A 21,859-nucleotide genomic window follows, 5' to 3' on the forward strand; every position below is an offset into this window, starting at 1 on the left:
TTTATGAACATGTGCATTGCACTTTTAAATTTTTACATATAAAATAGTCCCCAAGAATTTTGTTTAAAGTGATAATCGGGAAAGTGTCTTCCTATTCCAATCTTTATATGTACTTCAGTAAAAGTACTACAAAAACATGATGTTTACTAGAGCAATATAAAAGATGAGAGCTTATTTCTAAGGGGAATGGATTTATTGATTAAAACATAGAAAAGAGTAAAAAAAGGTTTCTTGCTTAAGACTGCATAAATTACATATGAATGTAGCTCAAGATGAGACTCAAAGATAAATTCATATTTATATTACTGAGATTTATATCACAATATAAGCCCAAGATATTTAATGGATAAAGAATGGAATAGAAAATAGCAGAGGAAAACAATTCAATATGCAGCTATTATGATTTTATAATGCAAATATGAAAGAAATGGAGCTTTTGCTTTCCTGAAAAAGAAAGTTTACCCAGTAATTTCAATCTAAGTCTTCAGTTGTCATGAGTCTAAAGTCTTTTCCTCCAATATATCGAAGAGTACTATACTCATCCTCAGAAATGTAAATCAGTAATTAATTAACTTTGATTAATATTAATTTACATGTGTAGTAAATAAGTTAAAATATTTGCTCTCTTTCCCTCAATTAACACACATTCCATACTTTACTGTCTCTTAATACAAGCCTGAAATCACTACTTCAAAGTAACACAAACAGAAAAACAAAAATAACCTGATACAACAATCAGAAATCCTAAATTATGTGAAAAAGTCCACAATATAAAAAATAAATCTGAGGAAGAGGAAAAACAATGGCAGAAGATCAACAGAAGTTTATTCTAGCGCTCTTTGATAAAATAGAGATTTAGAGTCCTAGCAAGGACTCCTCTTCTAGAGGGTCACACCAAGTCAGCTATAATATACAATTCAAAAGAAGATTTTATACTGTCTTCACAAGAAAACAGAAATCTATGAAAAGGTGTCCAGCCAGGCAGGTGACTCCTGTGACTGTGTTGGCCAACATATTCAAAAGTACATTTGCAGTGTGAAAATAAAAGGGTAACATGGAAAAAAGCAAGAACAGAAATGTACATTAAAGAAAGCCACATCCATACAGAGAGACAATTCACCATACCACTGGACAGTCTGAACTGTCACTGGAACCACAAGTATGAAAATCACAACATCTCACCACACTGGTCTCTACTCCTATACTTAATTGTCGAAACAAAAACTTTAATTCCAGAAAAGCAAATCACAACAGAAGACCAAACCAACACCTCAAAATCAACCAAGAACATAGAGATTCACCTATTAAGATCATAGATCCCCCAAAAAGAAAACCTCCAAATGGACAGAACAAATCGGAAAAATACAAGAAAAATGATGTCAAGGTAGTATAATTCACACAGTAAATAACTAGGCATTAGAACAGACAATCAAGGATCTAGAAGATAGTTACCAAAATACATTACATATACGACTGAAAAATGTGATTAATGGAAAGATAGAAAACCTCTACAAGAAAATTTGTGAACAAGATGAGACCAACCAATCATTAGAAAAATAATTCACGGAGACTACAAACAGAAAGATAAATAAATTCTGAGAATACAAAGGAGTCCAGGAATAAAATGGATGCCTAGTTAAAAGATATAAGAGAAGACACAGCTAAGAAAACAGCCCTTGCAACTCCCCCAACCGAAGAAAAAATGTACAGAAAGTCCATACAAGACCTAAAACAAAGCATTAATAAAGGGATAGAACCCCTAAAAATGACCAATTAGAAGACAGGGAAATCAAAAACAAAGTAGAATGTCTCTACAGTAAAAAGATGACATAGAAGATAATCTCAGGGTCAAAGACAGAATAGGCCTAATAGGAAAGAGGAGATAGTCATTTAGAAAAACTCCAAGAAATAAGAAATGATCTTGCCAGAACTTCAAGACTCAGTTAGAAGATCAAATTTCAGGGAAATAGGTGTCAAGAAGGAGAAGAGCAAGAAAATAAATGAATGGGAAGCATATTACAGAATTCTAGCAGAGAACATGCCAAACATCCAACCAGATAGGCTCATGCAGAGAAGAGAAGTATTTAGAAACCAAACAGAATTCTAGAACTGAACAATCCACCACCAGATCATAATCAATTAGAGGATCATTAACGATCAAGGGAAGGATTCTTAAAGCTGCCATAGAGAAAAAATTAATTATTTATAAAGGATATACAGTCAGAATAAATACAGATTTCTTAGCTGATATGGTAAAAAGGAGAGCCTGGCATTATATATGACAAACATTAAAGGTACACAACTACCAACCGTGAATATGGTCCCAAGCCAAACTCTCCTTTACATTTAAAGGATATATAAACATATTTCATGACAAAGAAAATTTGAAACAACGTATTTCCACCAAATCAGCAGGATTGAAGTTAATCAAATATATCCTACATAGAGAAGATCAAGAAGAAGAGGAAGAGGAACTGGTTATATAAAATGCTCCCTACTACAGAACAAGGTAAATATATTAAGAGTAGATGAGGCACAGCTCCTAACAGCAGGTGTATAACATAGCAGGATTTATCAGATATTTCTCAGTCTTAACTCTCAATATCAATGGACTTAAATTTCCAAATAGAAGACATAGATTAGAGATTAGTATCAAAAAACAAGACGCATCCATATAGTATCTAAAAGAGACACATTTTATTGACAAAAACAAACACATACTCAAACTAAAAGGCTGAAAGGAAAATTTTCTAGCAAATGGAGACCATAAACAGTCCACAGCAGAATTACTAACATAAGGTAAAATAGAACTCAAATTAAAATTAGTGGGAAGAGACATTATATATTGATAAAAGCAACTCTCCATTAGGAGGATATAACAAGTCTAAATATCAATGCCCTGAATACTGCAGCATCCCACTTCGTCAACCAAATACTACTTAACCTAAAAAGACATCTCAACACCTCATTCCCTTCCATGGATTGGTTATGCAGGAAAAAAAATCAACCAAGAAACTGCAGACCTAAATCACTACATTGACCACCTATCCCTTACAGACATCTACAGGATATACATTCAATGTCAGACTATACATTCTTCGCAGCAGCTCATGGAAGATTCTTCAAAATAAAACATATCTTATGTCACATAGAAATTCCGTTCAAATTGAAAGAAAAATTAATTGAATTCCAATTTCTTGTCCGACCATAACAGAATAAACTTAGTATTAAACAGCTAAAGCAAAACAATTGTCAAACCAATGAAGACTGAACAAAAAGTTGCTGAATGACCAGTGCAACACTGAAGGGATTATAATGGAAATCTGAAAGTTTCTACAATTTAACAAAAATGAACACACAAAATACCAGCTACTCTGATATTTGTAGTACTTACACGAAAATTTATAGCTCTGTGTGCCTCCATCAAGTAATTGGGGAAATCTCAAATGAATATTTTACTTATGTAGCTCAAGCTCCTTGAAAACAGGAAGAAGCCCAAACCCAAAACAATAGACAGAAACAAATAAAAAAATTAAATCAGAAATAAGTAAATAAAGACAAAATAAAACATAGAATGAATCAGCAAATCAGCTGGTTTTTTAAATAAATTAACAGACTTGACAAACCCTTACTAAATCTGACTAAGATCTGTCTTGTTCTTACATGCATAGGCTTTCTATGATTTATTTGTTCTACAAGGAATTCTACTTTCTACTCTATGATTTATTTGTTCTACAAGGTACTCTACTTTCTAATCTTTGTGTGATCAATTTTAGTGTCTCTGTTTAGTCTTTCTGACCCTCTCTCTGGAGTCTCATTTCAGTCTGCCTCATAAAAAATATATTATTTATCAGCTAAATGACTTTCAGCTTCTGTTTCTTGCCTGACTTCATGTAGGCTGTGATAGCAGACATGACTGGCTGTGCTTACTGGAGTTTTTGTTTGTTTGTTTGTTTTGTGTGTGTGTGTGTGTGTGTGTTTTTTAGAGGTCTAGGATTACTATTCAAGATAGTAGCTTCTCTGGGTCCCAGTGATCCCCTGACCTAGAGTCAATAAGTTTTTCTCCTAAAGATACAAAGAAACAGCTAACTAAATTCCTGTTAATTGTCTCAAAATGAGGCAATGTGGCATCCTTGCAAAGCCATCAATAATCCTCTGTAACCACTTATAGAAATGGTCTATCAAGATGGCTTTTCAAGGTTGAGCGTGAAACTTGTTCATTTCCAATTCAGCACCATGAAGCAGATCACATCCCATGGAGCAGACTTTTGGAAGGAAGGTCCCCTTCTTTTCTTCTCTTATGATACATCAAACCATAATATTCTGCAATTGTGGCCAGCCTGGAGCACATTTTCCCAAGAATATTCTGTAGTGTAAAAGAGGACCAACTGTGAAAATAAAGGTGAAAATACTTGTCTACTACAGACTGATTTATCTTTCTTTTATCTGTTGTTATTTTCATTACTTTAAACACATGGATGAATTATATTGGGATTAGACAAGTGGCAAAGGATTACTGGAATAAACATTCAGTTTACTTTCATATATCCTATATAATGCACTTAACCCTTTATGGAAAATTAAATCTGGCTGTAGAAACAATGTCAGAAATATAAAATAAGCCTCAATATGAATAATCTGGCACATATACACCATCATCTACTCAGAATCCAGTCTCTCTTTAAATATTTATTTGGTACAAAATAATAAAAATTTAATTAATGAATGTGACTTTTAAGTATTATCTGAAATACTCCTCGTGTATATGATTGTATATGTTTTAGATGTCACTTAGATAGGAATTAAAAATGCATGTAAAATTCAAATTTCCACAATTTAAGCTAGATTAGAGGAGTAATACCCTCCTGTATTGTGTGGTGTGAATTTTACTACAATGCTGTAAAATTCAAATTTCCACAATTTAAGCTAGATTAGAGGAGTAATACCCTCCTGTATTGTGTGGTGTGAATTTTACTACAATGCTGAACCCTTCCACCTAATACCAGGAGTCATGTGCAATAATTTATTTTTTCATGTTAAGATGAGTGCTAAGTGTAGGATACATTTTGAATTATTACATTAATTTATTAATATTAGTTTCACTTTTTCTTTTCTATATCTGCAGAAAATAAAATTATATATTAAACATTGAATATGAAGTAATCAATAATAAGTAAACTATTATTAAAATGGCATACTATTAAACTGTGATTTGAATTATAGTTCTAACAAATTGTGATGTAAACAACATTTAATAGAATTATGGGTAATGTTTTTTTACTTTTTATTTATTTATTTTTTTGGGTCCGGTTGTGGGGCCTGAACTCTGGGCCTGGGCGCTGTCCCTCAGCTCTTCAGCTCAAGGCTAGTGTTCTACCACTTGAGCCACAGCGCCACTTCCGGCTTTTTTCTTTTTGCTTATGTGGTGCTGAGGAATTGAACCCAGGGCCTCATGCATGCAAGGCAAGCACTCTACCACTGAGCCACCTTCCCAGCCCTATGTTTTTTAAACTTACCACCTTGTTATTGTTTTCTAATTGTGTCATTTGTTATACTTGATCCAAGTCACCCCTTCACCTCAATTGTTTAGTTTTCTATTTTATCTCTATTGGTTTGCTAATTATGCATTTTGTTTTCCCTTTTTAGTGACTGACATGAGGCTGAAAATCTGTATGCTAGTTTATTACTTCTTACGTTAAAGTCAAATTGTTGCTCTCCATAGCTGTTCTACTTTTCTTTGTATAGTACAGAATTTCCCCTAGTCCCACTGACTGTATTGCTGCTCTCATATATTTTATTTTATTTTTTATTTAAATTTTATTGTCAAGGTAATGTACAGAGGGGTTATAGTTACATAATTAAGGTAAAGAATTAATTTCTTTTCTAACTTGTTACCCCTTTACCCATTTTTCTCCCTCTTCCCTCCCAATGCACCTCCCAAGATCCGTTTCCAACCTGTTGTTTTGTGAGTATTACTGTTGCATAGGTTCCCCCTTTGTCCTTTGTCTCACTATTTTGTTTTTTTTCCTTCCCCTTCCCCAGTTCAGATCAACATATTTACAATACCCAGGGAATCAAAATCAAATACAGTGACTACAGGGGATAAACCATAGGTGGGGAAAACACAAAAAGATAAAAATAAATCATGTAGTACATTAAGAACAACAACAACAAAGAACATGTCTTGGAGTTCATTTCACTTAGAATCACCCTATACAGTCATATGTACATAGCTATTGAGTTATTCTACTCATCTACTAAGATTATCCTTGATGTACACAATAATGCTCCTATGCCCCAGTAATCCCACTTCTGGGCATTTAACCAGATGATCACAAACAAGGCCACACTAAAGCTACCAGCGTAATTATGTTTATCACAGTAATATTTACCATAGCTAAGATGTGGAATCAACTCTGAAGCCCCTCAGTAGATGAATGGATCAAGAAAATGAGACACACACACTTACATACACACATAGACACACGTATCCTGCTTCCATCAGAAAGAAAGATACTACCTCATTTGTAAGGAAATGGAAGGTCTTGGAAAAAATCATATTAAGTAAAATAAACCAGACTTAAAGAAACATAGTTCCCATGGTTTCCCTTATTTGTAATAATTAGTTTACATCAAGGATAATCTCATGTATTTTAATTTGACAGTTTGTTCTATGTTGAGTATGCAACATTACTACAATACTGTTTGTTATCATTTCTGCAAACATACAGGTATATTGAAAGAATTACATTCATCTTTTCAATTACTAAAAGAAGAACAACTAAAAGAGCAACCCCTACTAGGAAGAACAACTCCTACTTACTTAGCTTCATTCCTATGTAAGGCCACTGTTGTCCCCTGTATCCTCATGTTGTACATTTCAACTCTATACCTCATACTGTATATCTAGTATCTTCTACATTGTGAACTAAATGCCCCAGAATTTCCACTTTGCTTTACTTTAAAAAAATCTGTCTTAATATTTGAGTTTGTGTGTGTGTGTGTGTGTGTGTGTGTTTACAAAGATCAGAACACAACATTTTTATTCATTTCGAATACATCTTTCAGGTCATTGTAAGTTGTGGCTAATGGGAGCAGTCTCTTGTTATTTTAAAGATGAAACAGAAAAAGATATTTGTGCATGTACCCCAGTTGCTTTATTAGTCTGTAGTTGAACGTTAAACATTGACTTATATCTTGGCTGCTCTTGTGAATAATGTGAATAACAATGAACTACAGATATATTTATGAGGTACGCAGAGAGAAATAACCACATGATTGGTGGATCAGATGATATCTCAACTTTGGATTTCTTTAGAAACTTGCATACTACTTTCTACAACGAGAATACTAAACTTTTTTTTGTCCAATAGTGTAGAAAATTTCCTTTTCTCCACACTCTCATCAACATTATTACCGTTTATTCAAAGGTAATAAAGGGCAGGTTTTTACTATCTGCAGTACCCTAGACTGGCCTTAGAATTAAATCCAACCTCCTAAACGCTTGGAATTACAAGCCTTTACCACCATAACTGGATCCATTGATTTTTTGATGAGTTATAATAGTTATGAAGTTGTTTCATAGTAATTTTGAATTATATTTCTCTAATGACTTCTGCTCAAAAAGCATTAAGGCAGCATAGAAGTTGTATTAAACACAACTTTGTAAACCCACAGGCAATTTTCAGGGCTTATGGAGAACATGTCTATTCAGAACTTTTGTCCATTTTTAATCCAGGTTCTGGTTAATCTCATCTTTAATCTCGCTAAATCAGATCCATAATTAATTCAAGGTAGTAGAAAATAAAAAAAAATGAAGCAACTCTTAACATTTTTCAGTTTTCAATAACATGGTATTGCTTACATCATTTTCTGTTAAAAATTGACACTATATAACTCAATTTAGTTAGACCTGTTACAGGGCTGTAGTTTATTTATTTTACATTGATTGTTCTTTCCAAAGCCTGTTTGTCTAATTTCCCTTGGTTTCTTTCAGTCTCAAGTAGCTCAGATTTCAAACTGAAGAACAAATGGAAGGAAGCAAGCAACAACAACAAAAACTACAGTTCCTCTCATCCGATGATGCCTGTATAAGAATGAGGAAAGAGTTCATCCTTTTAAGGAGCTATGATAGGACAACAAAAAAGAATTTATTCTTCTATGACTTCTTTATCTTTGCGATGTAACTTAAATGTTGTAAAACACAAAATACTGCTCAGATACTTTTATGTTTTATCAGTTTTGCACATTTTCATATGGATTTCACCTCAGTCTACAATATTCCTTCATCATTCTGTCCCTGATATTTTTACACTATCAAGACATAACATAACCAGTTTGATTTACAGCATGAGAAGTTATCCACCTGGCTTCCTTGGAAGCAGAGCATGATCAATAGATATTACTTCTAGTTGCTCACTACATGTAATGGTTTCTGTACTACTTATGACGTTCTATTTAGTATTTATAAAAGATTGCTGGCTAAACTCAAAGCTCATTCCTAGAAGTTTAAGTATTTCACAAGTTTTATTCCCTTAATTGTTAGGATAACACTTGCTATAATGTTAATGTTATTACCATTTTAGTGTTGGGAAAAATTGTAATTAAATGCAGTAAGTGCACGGCCTAAAGACATACACAGTGGGGAAAGAAATGAGTCAAAGTTTCCGAAAGTCTTTCAGCAATACACAAAAGGTAGATAAAATCTCTCCATTCTATTACACTCTCAATTCAATATTCATATTGTCCAAGAAATAATAGCATAGTAAATATTGCCCATGGTGATTGTTTTCTATCACATTTGTCTTCAATACAGATTGTGTTGGTGACACTGGGTTATCATGCACAGAACTGAGCTTATACATTGAGGTCCAAAGAGAGGCAAATTTCTTCTGTCCCACAATTCCAGTATCCTCTTTAAAAAGTACTAAAACTTTTAAATATCATCACCTACTGTCTTATAAGTATCCAAAAAGAAAAAAAATCATAAATAATCACTCCAAAATGCTTTAAAATTGGAGATGCTAAAACATGCCCTCTGAAGTAAATTTTCTTCTACTTTTAACGTTATTCTGAAAGCTTTTGCTGGTTTGTCACACCTGTAATCCTAAACTACTCTGGATATCTACTCAGGAGCCTGAGATCTGTGGATAGCAGTTGGAAGCCAATCAGAGCAAAATAAATTCAGGAGATTATTTTTCAAAAATTTTAATGAACTAGCATAGGGCCAAGAATGGAGATGTAGCTCATTTAGTAGCTCATCAATCTAGAGGAAAAAGGCCCAGCAAGACCTTGAAGCCCTGATTTCAAACACTGAGCACGTCAACACACATTCAAGTACTTGAGCACATGCGTGCATTCACCCACATATGTATTCAAAATGCCTTCATATCGGAGTTTTGCATGAATTCCTTTGCTAACGATATTATATGAGTAAAATAAAGGAAATAAACTCTTCCATCTCAGAACATTTTTATACGTTCTTATTGTAAAAATACTGTACATAGGGGTAACACTTACATGAGCAAGGTAATGAGTACATTCCCTAACAAGCATTGTTACCTCCTCCTTTATTGTTCCCCTACATCCCTTCCCTCCCACCTCCACAAGTCCATTAACCTCCTCCCTTTCCCCGCCTCAATTGTAAAGTTCACTTTACAACATAGTGTCTTGTGCATCTCATTGTTACAATGGGTATACCTGTATCCCTATTTAATCATTTTGTTTTTTTTTTTCCTTCTCCTCACCAAATTAGAGGAGAGTATCTACAAGATGTAGGCGCACCAACTTCAAATACAGTGAAAACAGGTGTTATAGCATGGGGGACGAACATACAAAGAAACAAAAAAAAATACACTGCACGTTACAAGTACATGAGAAACAATAGCAAGAAAAAAAAAACCACTTGTGTCCCTAACATGGGTTTCATTTCCCTTAACATAATCTTATCTGGTCATATACACATAACTTTTGGCCTTTTCTGCTTATCCTAGACGTACATTAGTTATTGAAAATTAGAGAAACCATGGGACCTAAGTTTCTTTGGACTTGGCTTACTTCAATTAATAATTTTTTTTCCAAGTCTTTCCATTTCCTAAAAAATTGGGCGATGGAATGCTTCAGGAATTTGCCTGTCATCCTTGCGCAGTGGCCATGCTAATCTTCTCTGTATCATTCCAATGTTAGTGTATGTGATGCAGAATTGTGCACAGAACATTTTTATATATAAATTGTAATTGATTTTCTTTAACTAGACAATTCAACAAAAAGTAAGTTTAAAAGAATTTTCGTGAAATTTTAGACCCATGTACTTCTTACATAAGTACACATTTAAGAATAAAGTCAAGATTGACATGTCAAAAACAAAATAATTCCAGATATTTGTTGTTCAAGAGATGTGTAGGAGGAGGAATTCAATTATTCTATACAAGGGACCTGCCATAATGAACATTGCAGCAAGTGTTAAGGTTTGTTAAAAGTTTTAATGTTTTCAATATATTTAATTTTGGGAATTTGCTTATATATGCCAAAAACTGGGACTGTTTGGCAGGTCATAATACTTTTCTATAAAGTATTTAAGATTTATGGTAGCAGATAAGTACTACTAAGTATGTACATTTCAGATTTTATAGAAAGTTTAGTAATGAGAAGTTGCAAAGTCTTTGTGTAAAGGAGCAGAATAAAGAGTTGACTATGTTAACTACACAGTTTCTGTTAAAACTGTAGGCCTTCCTTACTTCATATGTTAATGAGGAACAAATGATGATATAAGCCATATACAAATTATGAGATGAACTATAAATAGTAATCTTAGTGGGTGTCTTTAAACACTACTCATAGCCTATAAAATTCTTGTGGAACATCATAATCTTAGCCAGTGTTAAATGTAAAGAAATATGACAATAATAAAATCTAATTTGTAGTACACTACAAATACTGAAAACACTGGTAATTGTTTTGTTTTTTATTTTATTATTCATTAATATTTCATAATTGGTTTTCTTTATTTTTAGCATTGTTTTCCTTGTTGTAATATAATACAACTTTTTGTAAGTTGTCATTAGGAAGTACTTTGAGAAGGTTACTGGGATGGCCACACCATTTTTTATAGGTGTATGTGAATTTATAAAGAGGAAACTTAGAACAAAATATGTATTTAAAAAATGATCAAGTGGAGTCTGATTTAAGAGTGTTAATGTATGTCCTCACCTAAAATATTAGCGCTAGGCTCAAGGAGAGTTATTACAGAGTTGAGGGCACAAAAGTGAGAGACTGTGTTTTGTTTTGTTTTTTATTTTTATTTTATTGGTCATGGGGTTTGAACTCTGGGGCCTGGTGCTGTCCCTCAGCTCAAGGTTAGTGATACCACTTGAGCCACAGCACCACTTCCATCTTTTTCTGCTTATGTGATGCTGAGAAATCAAACCCAAGGCCTCATGCATGCAAGGCAGGCACTCTACCATTGAGCCACTTCCCAGTACCTGAGAGACTGGGTTTTAAAAATCATCTAAACAACATTTGCTTTCTGCTTTGGGTTATATAATGAAATATATGAGTATCTTTTTTATGTTTTTGTGCATTGTCATACTTCTAAATTTATACTAACTTCACCACTTTATCCTTGTCAAAGTCATGAAATACCTCTGAGAGTTTGCTTCTGTGAAGATTGTTTTTGCATTTATAATTTCTCTGAGTCATTTTTTTAAACAAAATCACTTTATATTTCATGTTGATGGGTATTTACACAGAGACAGGAATATAGAGGATTTAGTTTACCAAATGAACATTAAAATTAGTGCTCAAAAATAAAAATCAGCCTTAACACATATTTTCATATCTTTCCCTACAATGTATGATGGAGGGTTTTTAGCTCCAATTTTCTTGGGTTTCCTAGGTTTACAATTCTTAAATCACAGAGACATGCTGTAATGGGAGTAAGATTTTTTTGGTACACTTTGCCCTTCAGTCTGTGTTTCTTGTTCCTCCCTTTTCTCAACTCCATTATTAGAGATTTTTCTCAGAGATGACCCCATCTCCAACTTTTCACTCTTCCTAGCTGGACAAATGAATTTGCAGATCAAGACTCTTAGACAGAAAGAATTTAAGAGCCTGAATCTAAGACACTTCTCTCATACACCATCCCTACAAAGACACAAGTACCAAAACAGGATACATAGTTTCATTTTTTTCTACCAAGGCCAATGCATGAGGTTGCTTGCTTCTGAGGGTGCCTGTTTGTGGCTCTTACTTATGTTGCAGATTAACTTTATACCTAGTTCCATTATCAGCTACCAAGGATGGCATGTTTAGCCCATCCAGGAGGTTGGCTCAACAGGGCGGCTGGATGTGTGTCCTATGAGGGGTTCCTAAGATCCCTCATGAATGGCACAGAAGATCTGTGTTGGAAAAACCGGGGGCAATTAAGGTATTCTACAAACACCATCTCAGCAAGGCAAAGTTTACTCCTGCAGAAGGCATGCTGTCGCATGTCGAAGTTGAATAAGCACACTGGATAGGCAGCCCACCACTGGTTCCCATGATTTTGAGCTTTGGTATCATCTTTTATGATGGCTCAAACTTTTGACTCCTTTCAAACTAGTCAAAAGCTTTAATAATCAACCAAATCTGAACACCTGGCCATATGAAAAATAAACAACTTTTACCCAGTTGTTGTTGTACTACTATTGCCATGCCTCTAGCCCCTAGCACTTCTCTAAAATAGCATTGGTAAGGTTTTGACTACCTTTATAAGGGCAATGCTTATCTCAGTCAAGCACTTCAAGATTTAACTTCTACAATTCTCCCATCTGATTTTGCTTTCTTTTCTTCCAAACAATAATCATTGACTTTCCTATTCAGCAGTATCCAATAAGATATTTTGATTTAAAAAAGGGTTTGATTAAGGCAGTTTTACAGTCAGTCACAGAAAAAAAACCTGTTATAGAAGAGATAAAGCACACATTACTATGAAAACAATTAATAAAGAGGTAAATATTGACACCATGACTCATTGTTGAAATGCTTGTTCTATCATCAAACTTGTAAAAGAATCTGCCACCACACACAGAAACATAACCTTTTTTATAAGTGACTGGGAGCTGGTCTTGGGTTTGATCTCATGCTGTGGGCAATGTCCCAGAGCAGTTTTACTCAAGGCTACCACTTTAGCCACAACTCCAGTAGTATCTTTTTTTGCACCTTTATTGGAAATAAAAGTCTCGTCTTTCCTGTCTGGGTTGGCTTCAAACACAAAATTCAGTCAACTGAGCATTTAGGATTATACTCAGGATCATTTCAGTTTTTAGGTAATTTGTTTCCAGTATTCAATCCTTGTAAGTTTTTCTGTATCATTGGCCTCCAACCACCACACAGATTACCTTTGAAGTATATTTATTCTTTTATTTTTTATATTTATTTTAAAAATACTGTACAGAGGGTTAGTTACATGAGCAAAGTAAAGCATACATTTTCTATCAAGCATTGTTACCTCCTCCTTTATATGTCCCCTACCATCCCTAACCTCTTAGCTTCAAAACTACCCTATACACTCCCCCAGAACCCCGCCTAAATTGTAAAGTTTGTTTTTCAACAGTGTCTTGTGCATCTCATTGTTACAATGGGTCAACCTGTATTCCCATTTAAGTATTCTGTTTTTTCCCTTCCCTCCCCAAATTAGAGAAGTGTATATACAAGATGGAGGGCACCAACATCAAAAACATTGGAAACAGGGGTTATGCTGTTTTTTTGGGGGACAGCATACAAAGAAACAAAAATCACATGGAACATTATAAATATGTTAGAAACAATAACAAGAAATGACAAAAAACACTTGTGCCCCTATGGTGGGGTTCATTTCACTTATCACCATCTTATCTGTTCAAGTACTATATTTAGACCAAATTTTTCCCATTCAATCCTACCAGTGGCTCCTAGTTACTTTTACATGGTGGCATTTCCAGTAAACAAATCCAGCTGATAAATAAAAGCACCTATTGGAATAATTCGATTATGGAGATCATAGATTGTGGAGATCAACAGAATAAAACTAATTTAAGCTGCTGTTTCTGGTTTCTAGCTTGAAGCTCTTTAAGCTCCTAAGTAAATATGAAATTTGTAAATATGTAGTTTGTATTTGCAAATATGAAGTTTGAATGACCCACTAGCTAAGAAGTCTCTTCTTACTTAATTTAAGGTGTTTGAGAATGGTCAGGTATGGATTGGCCAATGGAACCAAAGCACAGATTCCACTCCAGTTGGCCAGTAACATCTCCAATAGTGGTCTCCTGGAATACCACCAGACATTTTCCCTGGCTATGATTTGTACTTACTGCTCATCTTCACTACATCCAGATAAGTTTCCCAGAAATGTTCAATTTTCCCCAGGTAGTTGACCTAGAAAGAATGGAGCTGATCAGTTTCAAGGGTTTTTGAAATAGACTCTTGCTTCTGAGAAGAGAAACAAGGTGTTCCAAGTTGTCTCGGATCACATTTTGCTGACCTATCATGAATTTCATGCACATGGGGTCTGGGCTCTATGACAGCACAAATAGAACCTCTTGTGTGGCCTCCCTGCAACACAGTAATAGCAGTACTCCGTATGTGGACAGAATCACCCTAGTATTTCCTCACTTATTCAGTCTCAATTTGAATCTGGGTAAACTCAAAATTGGAAGACATACACAAAGTGTCTGCTCCAAGATTGAATTTGCAATCATATCATAAGATTAAGTAGAGGGTCCATTGAGGCCCTGGAACTAAGCATGATCACTTTAAGGGCATTAAGAGTGTTTGGATTTCCCCAAGTAGGATGTTTTCACAAGTCAAACATTAGACATTTATCTGGACATTATGAAACTGAATCATATTTTGACCAATTTTTTCATTAACACCCTCATTACTAGATGGCAATGCCCCTGCCCACTAAAAGGGAAACTTGCATTTTTGTTAGATAGAAACGCCCAAAACTCCTTCCCTCTTGGTAGGAAACCCTTCCTCCCTCTTGGTAGAAAACGTTTAGGTGTAGCTTGCCTTTGTTTTTTTTTGTTTGTTTTGTTTTGTTTTTTGGTCGGTCTTGGAACTGAACTCTTTGCCTGGGTGTTGTCCCTCAGCTCTTCAGCTCAAGGCTAGTCCTCTACCACTTGAGCCACAATACCACTTCCAGTTTTCTGAGTGGTTTATTGGTGATAAGAGTATCACAGAATTTACCTGCCTTGCCTAGCTTTGAATGACCATCCTCAGATCTTAGCCTTCAGAGTAGCTAGGATTACATGTGTGAGCCACCGGTGCCCATATTATTTTTTCTTTTTTCTTTTCTTTGTTCTTGGATTTGTCGGTTGTGAGGCCTGAAATTTGGGCCGGGACACTGTCCCTCAGCTCTTCAGCTTAAGGATAGCTCTCTACCACTTGAGCCACAGTGCTTTTTCTGCTTACATGGTGCTGAGGTTTTGAACCCAGGGGTTCATGCATGCAAGACAAGCACTCTACTGCTAAACCACCTTCCCAGCTCTTCGTCTGGGTTTTTAGTTAACTCACTTGCCAATGTTCAAACCTTCTAAGGTCTTTGTGCAGGGGCTGGGAAGGTGGTTCAGTGGTAGAGTGCTTGCCTTGCATGCCTGAGGCCCTGGGTTCGATTCCTCAGCACCAAATAAGCAAAAAAGAAAAAAGCTGGAAGTGGCACTGTGGCTCAAGTGGTAGAGCGCTAGCCTTGAGCTGAAGAACTGAGGGACAGTGCCCAGGCCCAGAGTTTAGGCTCCATGACCGGACTCCCCTTCTCCCCCCCAAAAAAAGGTCTTTGTGCAGCTTTGGTAGCCAATCACCACAGAAGCTCTTCCCTTGTCAGATAATGTTTCTAGAGCTAATTTTCCCATGCCATCCTACTAGAGCATTTAGTTTATGGGTTACAATTTTTTTTAGTATAATTAACAAACCTCTTTTGATTTTATTCTACTCTATATTTTATTTTTGCCAGTCCTGGGGCGCACTGAGCTTCTTTTGCTCAAGGCTTACACTCTACCAGTTGAACCACAGAGCTATTTCCAGCATTTTCTGTTTATGTGATTCTGAGGAATAAAACCCAGGGCTTCATGCATGCTGGACAAGCAAACCCATATTCCCAACCCCCAAAATATTTTATTTATACTAATCATAAGAATAAAATTTATTCATAAGGTGCTGTCTGGTTTCAGGCTTTGAACTTTTTGGAAACTTTGGAGGGGGGGATCCTGAAAAACACCTAAGTAATTAGGAAATACGAATGACCCTCTAGGGAAGGGGTCTCTCCTAACTAGTATAAAATGTTTGAGAATGGACAGGTGGATGAAATGCTATGGTGAAAGGGATGGTCAATTGAACCAAAGTACAGGTTCTACTCTAGTTTTCCAGGAAGGTCTACAACACTGGTCCTCCACAATACCATTAGACATCTCCCCTGGCTATATTTACTGATTACTGCTCATCTCTTCAAGGTTTGGATTTCAGTGCATCTTGATAAGTTTCCCAGATATGCCAATCATCCCTCCCGATACCTACAGAAGCAAGGGGTATAGTTGGCTTGGGAAAAGAGGGTTTTTGTCTTAGATCCATACTCTTCTGAACAGCAACAGTAGGGTCTTACAAGTTTCTCCAGGCCGTGTTTGACTGACAGATCATGCACTCCATGCTCTTAGGGATCTGAGGTTCATCATAGTAGGAAGTGGACCACGTGTTTTTCTGGTTTCTGTGCCACAGAATCTTAATGGTGGTCAGAATATTTAACCCATTTCACTCAAGCATTATTTTCTTGTTCATAAGACTTGAGCTGAAGGGATCAGGGACAGCACCCAGGCCCAGAGTTCAAGGCAAAAACCCTACTACTTGAGCCACAGCACCACTTCCAGTTGCTGGTAGTTAATTGGAGATAAGAGTGTCAAGGAATTTCCTGCCTGGGCTGGTTTTGAACTCTAATTCTCAGATCCTGAGTAGCTACGATTGCAGGTGCAAGCCACTGGCACCTGGCTTTTGACTTGAATTTTAAGTCTACCCAGAGAGTCTGCTTCTGAAACTAAGGTTCAATGCCATACATCCTTGGATCAGCTAGATGATCAATCCAGGCTTCAGAGTCAAAGTGGGCAGCTGAGCGAGTTTAGTGAGTAGGACTTTTTTGAGTTCCCCTTTCAGGATATAATATTTAAAACACACACATGCAAGCACATATTCATAACAAGTTTTTGTTTGGACAAGTGCACATTATGGAACTCCATAATGAAAATCATCCATTCTTTAATAGTGTTCTCAGACCTTTGTCAACATTCTCCCAATGGATTATCAGAAGCACGTCCTTAGATCATTTTCCTTGGGTTCCTTAGGCCTAGAATTCTTATTCCCCATTTTAGCAGATCTCTTGTGATTTCAGTTTTTGGTGCACTTAAACCTCCCTATTGTAAGTTTCTTGTGCACCCTTCTCATATTTGATGCTCCCGTTACTGGAGATTTCTCAACAATGGATTCCTCCAGCTCCCCCATTTTTATTCTTGGGCCAGAGAATGAAAACACATATTGAGACTCAAGTTCTCTTTGTGCCTAAGACACACTCAGCCCATAAAAATCTCCAACCAACCAGGTAGTATGCTCTAATCCAATTTTTCCTCTCATGGCTTATGCATGAGATTACTTTTTATTGAGGTGTTTCCTTGGGCCCTTTCCTGAAATTGCTGATAAACTTTCCATCCTTTATCACAACAGATGGTGTTTAACCCAATCTTGAGCTATCTCAACAAGTCAGGATGTGTCTCCTCCTGAGGGTCTCCCTACATCCCCCTTGCATAACATGGATCCTGGATTAGTCCCCACATTGTTGGGAATACTCCCCTACTGTAACCCAATATCCCAAGAAAGACCACCAAGTTGAAAGGAACTTAGCATGGCAAAGTTTAGTTCTGTTAAAGGGCACGTTATTGACAGGAAGCAACCACTCTGAGTAGGAAGTCTGCCCAGTTTATACCCCGAATGAGTTACTACTTCTGGTATTGATCACAAGTTGTGTTCACAATCTTGCTCTTTTGGCTCTTTTGAAGCTCAGCTGATTATTTTGAAAGGGGTTAATAGTTTCAGAGCAATTCACTATACCAGGACAACCAGGCCATAAATTGTTAGAAAATTCTTACTCAGCTTGTGCTTTATGAGTTAAACTATTCCTCAAGTCCTTAGAACTATTTTAGTAACAAGAAATACTTTAGTTATATTGCTTTTTGGAAGATAATTATGCTTAGTCAATGCTTTCCCTCAATCAATCATTTTCAGAGAAAATGATTATTCTAACTCCTACACAGTCTATTCCCAGAAAGAATTTATTATAAGCAGCTTCCTTTTTGGAATGGAAACTTATGAGCTTCCAGGTGAAAACACCTTATTTGCATATTGTCTTGATTCCCTTAGGCAAATTCGCCTCAGCAAGTGATTATGAAACCAACAGCTATGTGTGGCTGCTTCATTATAAAGAACCTGTCTTGTTCTTGTGCTCCTACTGCTAATAGAAAGAGGAAAGTCTGCTTTCTGGAAGCACATATCTATGGACTTAAGCACGCTTACTGAACCCTGAGCACAGAGCACAGATTGAGCTGCAGCATTTCAGAGCCATAGATGAATCAGTCAGATACCAGCTGCTGGGCTGACCACAGGGCACAATTCTGATGCCACATTTCTGAGGCAAATCAGTTCTAAGCTGCCAAGACACTATGGTAAGAAGAATCCTGAGGGGGAATTCTTGGTGGGAAGGAGAATGTGAAAGTTTGGATTTAGGTTTTAGAAAATGCAAGCCACTTTCGGAATTGCTTGAGGCAGTGAGCAGATCATCATATTTTCTAGCCCTCTAGATGCAGAGTATGAGAACACTTCCCACATCTCACACTCTATCCCTCCTGCCTAGCAGTCTTCAATTCCTTCTTACAGGAGTTAAGCAATTTTTAAGAAAGCAAAATTCAGCGAACTTGATCTAGCTTGTGAAGAAAACATAGCCTCTGGCTTTAGAATAGATCAATTTCTATCTAAGAGGAAGAAAATAAACCACATTATAGAGAATTAACACTTTGCTGCATTAACTTTTCATTTATTAGATTCATACAAGAAAAAAGAAGAAATCTGAGAATTTCTGGAGCCTTTGCAAGCCTAATATCAGGTTCTTGTTGTTTTTTATTTGTTTGTTTGTTTGGATTTTTTCCTAATACTTTAGAGATTCTAGTTAGAAGAATTGAGAAAATGCAGACATTAGCCTGGTTCAGATTAATCTGAAAACACAGCACCTAAGTTATCAAATTCTAAATCTAGTCTCAAAGCTGAAGGTCAAGGCTTCCCTCCCCGCAACATCTTCAGAATAGCAGTATTGTCTGTGTATCAGGTTTGTTTTCTTTAAAGAATTAGAGAGCAGAACAGTTTTTAAAGCAGTTTTTCTTCAAAGCGAAAAGAGAGCAGTGCAGCAGTCTCTTCCTCAAAGCAAAAACAGAGCAGTGAAACAGACTCCCTGGAGAAAAGAGAGACATCGTGTCTCATAATTGGTTTCCTAGCCTCAGAGCATGAGTATGGAATTTTTCCTTGTTGGATGCCCCTTCTCAGAGCACAAGCACAGAAAACACTTTTGATTGGATGGGAAGTAGAGGGACACTCCCCAGACCATAGTCAGAAAAAGCAATGTGTTAGCACCTAAAGCTTCATGATTCATCCCCACCATGTTGGAACCAGTTCCAACCATTACTTTTTATCCATAACTACCCAGATGAAGTGGTTTAACTCCCTTTGAGTGGCACATAACCACTTGTTACTCACTGGGCACTGTACATTGTGATGTCCCATCAACACTATGTTGACAGAGAAATTGGATGTCTAAATTGCTCTTTTGAAGAAGCAAAGCCCTCTGACTTAAACTTGCACACTTAACTTAAAATTTATTGTCTTTTTTCAACTATATTAGCATTACCTACTTAAATAAGTGGATTTTTCATTTTGATATATCCACATAGGCATACAGTGTACCATGATTATGCTTAACCCCATCATAATTCTCTGCCAGGTTTTATTAATCATTTTAAGCATACAACATAGTAGTAATAAGTACATTTACAATATTGTACAATCTCAATGTCCACATTCTTTACATCCTCCAAGATTCAAATTCTTTATTTATTAAAACAATTTTCCACTCTCCTCTGCTTCAAGTTATACATCAAGTAAGTTTTGCTTCCTGTCTCTATCAATTAGACTGTTCTATGTAACTACTCTTATAAGTTGAATCATGTAATATTTGATCTTTTTTTGACTGGCTTATTTCACTTAGCAGTGTTCCAAAGGTTCAATCATAATATAGGATATGTCACAACATAATTCTTTTTTTGGGGGGGGGGGGTCCGGTCGTGGGGCCTGAACTCTGGACCTGGGCACTGTCCCTCAGCTTTTCAGCTCAAGGCTAGCACTCTACCACTTGAGCCACAGCGCCACTTCTGTCTTTTTTTTTTTTGCTTATGTGGTGCTGAGGAATCGAACCCAGAACCTCATGCATGCAAGGCAAGCGCTCTACCACTGAGCCACCTTCCCAGCCCCATAATTCTTTTTGAAGTTGAAATAATATACCACTGTATGTATAAACCACATTTGCTTTAGCTATTCATTTGTTGATGGCCACTGGATTGCCTCCATATTTGAGTATTGTACAAAATGAATATGAGTGTGCAAGATCTCTTCCAGACCTTGCTTTTAGTTGTTTAGAGTATATTCCCAGAAATGGAGTCACTGGATCACAAGAAAACTCTCTTTACTTTCTTTTTTTTTTAAATTTTTTTGTCATGGGGCTTGAACTCAGGGACAAGTCACTGTCCCTGAACTTTTCTTCAAGACTAGAGTTCTACAACTTTAAACCACAGATCCACTTCCAGTTTTCTGCCTAGGCTGGCTATGAACTGTGATCCTTGCATTTCAGCCTCCTGTCCTGAGTGCTTAGGATTACAGGTATGAATAATCCTGTTTTTAATTGTTTGAAAAGATGCCATTCTATTTCCCATAGAACGGTTCCAATTTTACCACACTTTTGTCAATATTGTTACTTTATTTTTTTGTATTATCTTACCTAATTCATATGAAGTGGTAATTTTTTTCATTATTTTGACTTACACTTTCGTGGTGATTAGTGATGTTCAACACCTTCTTCACTGGCGTGTTAACACTTTGTCTTCTCTGGAGAAACATCTGATTTATTTGCACATTGTAAAATCAGGTTGTGTGTCATTGCATGATGTTTTTTATATATTCTTGATGTGAACCACTTATCAAATATATACTTGCAATAACTTTATCCCGTGCTTTTTTGGACACTATTGATTGCAATCTTTGGTGCATCCTGATTTATGTTTTCCTACAATGAATGACCCTTCATTGATGTCAGTTTCTAATATATCTTCTGGTCCTGTAACTACGAACCATCATATTGATTTGTACTCCTGCTATGGTAACAGTGAAGTAAAGCTATATAATTATGCTCTGGGCACCTATCTCCTGCCACTTTTGGAACTCTCTCCCTTAGCTTTTCGTAAAGGTCGTGGGGCATATCCACAACTTATTTGGTCCTTAAAAACCTGTAGAAAGTTACAAGCCTTAAATTTAGTTAGTTTTCAGGGAAATACGTGACTTCCAATTTCTTTTTTTTCCTTTTTGTACATTTTTGATTGTAAGAATACTGTACAAAGGGGTTACAGTTACATGACAAGGTAATGAGTACATTTCCTCTCAAGCAATTTTGCCTCCTCTGGGCAAATAAGATGAAAATTGAAAGCTTTGTAACATAGAAGCATCCCAAAACTCTAGGTATATATTTTTCTTCATACGAGTATTTAGAATTGTG

At 36.1% G+C, this 21,859-nt stretch overlaps 1 pseudogene; it reads right to left on the minus strand.

Moving 5' to 3' along the window:
- Positions 1–10,096: 10,096 nt before the first annotated feature.
- On the minus strand, positions 10,097–10,209 carry LOC122102715 (annotated as a pseudogene).
- Positions 10,210–21,859: the final 11,650 nt, after the last annotated feature.

The sequence above is a fragment of the Dipodomys spectabilis genome, unplaced genomic scaffold (genome assembly GCF_019054845.1).
Source record: "Dipodomys spectabilis isolate Male_0828 unplaced genomic scaffold, ASM1905484v1 ptg000847l, whole genome shotgun sequence".
NCBI lineage: Eukaryota > Metazoa > Chordata > Mammalia > Rodentia > Heteromyidae > Dipodomys > Dipodomys spectabilis.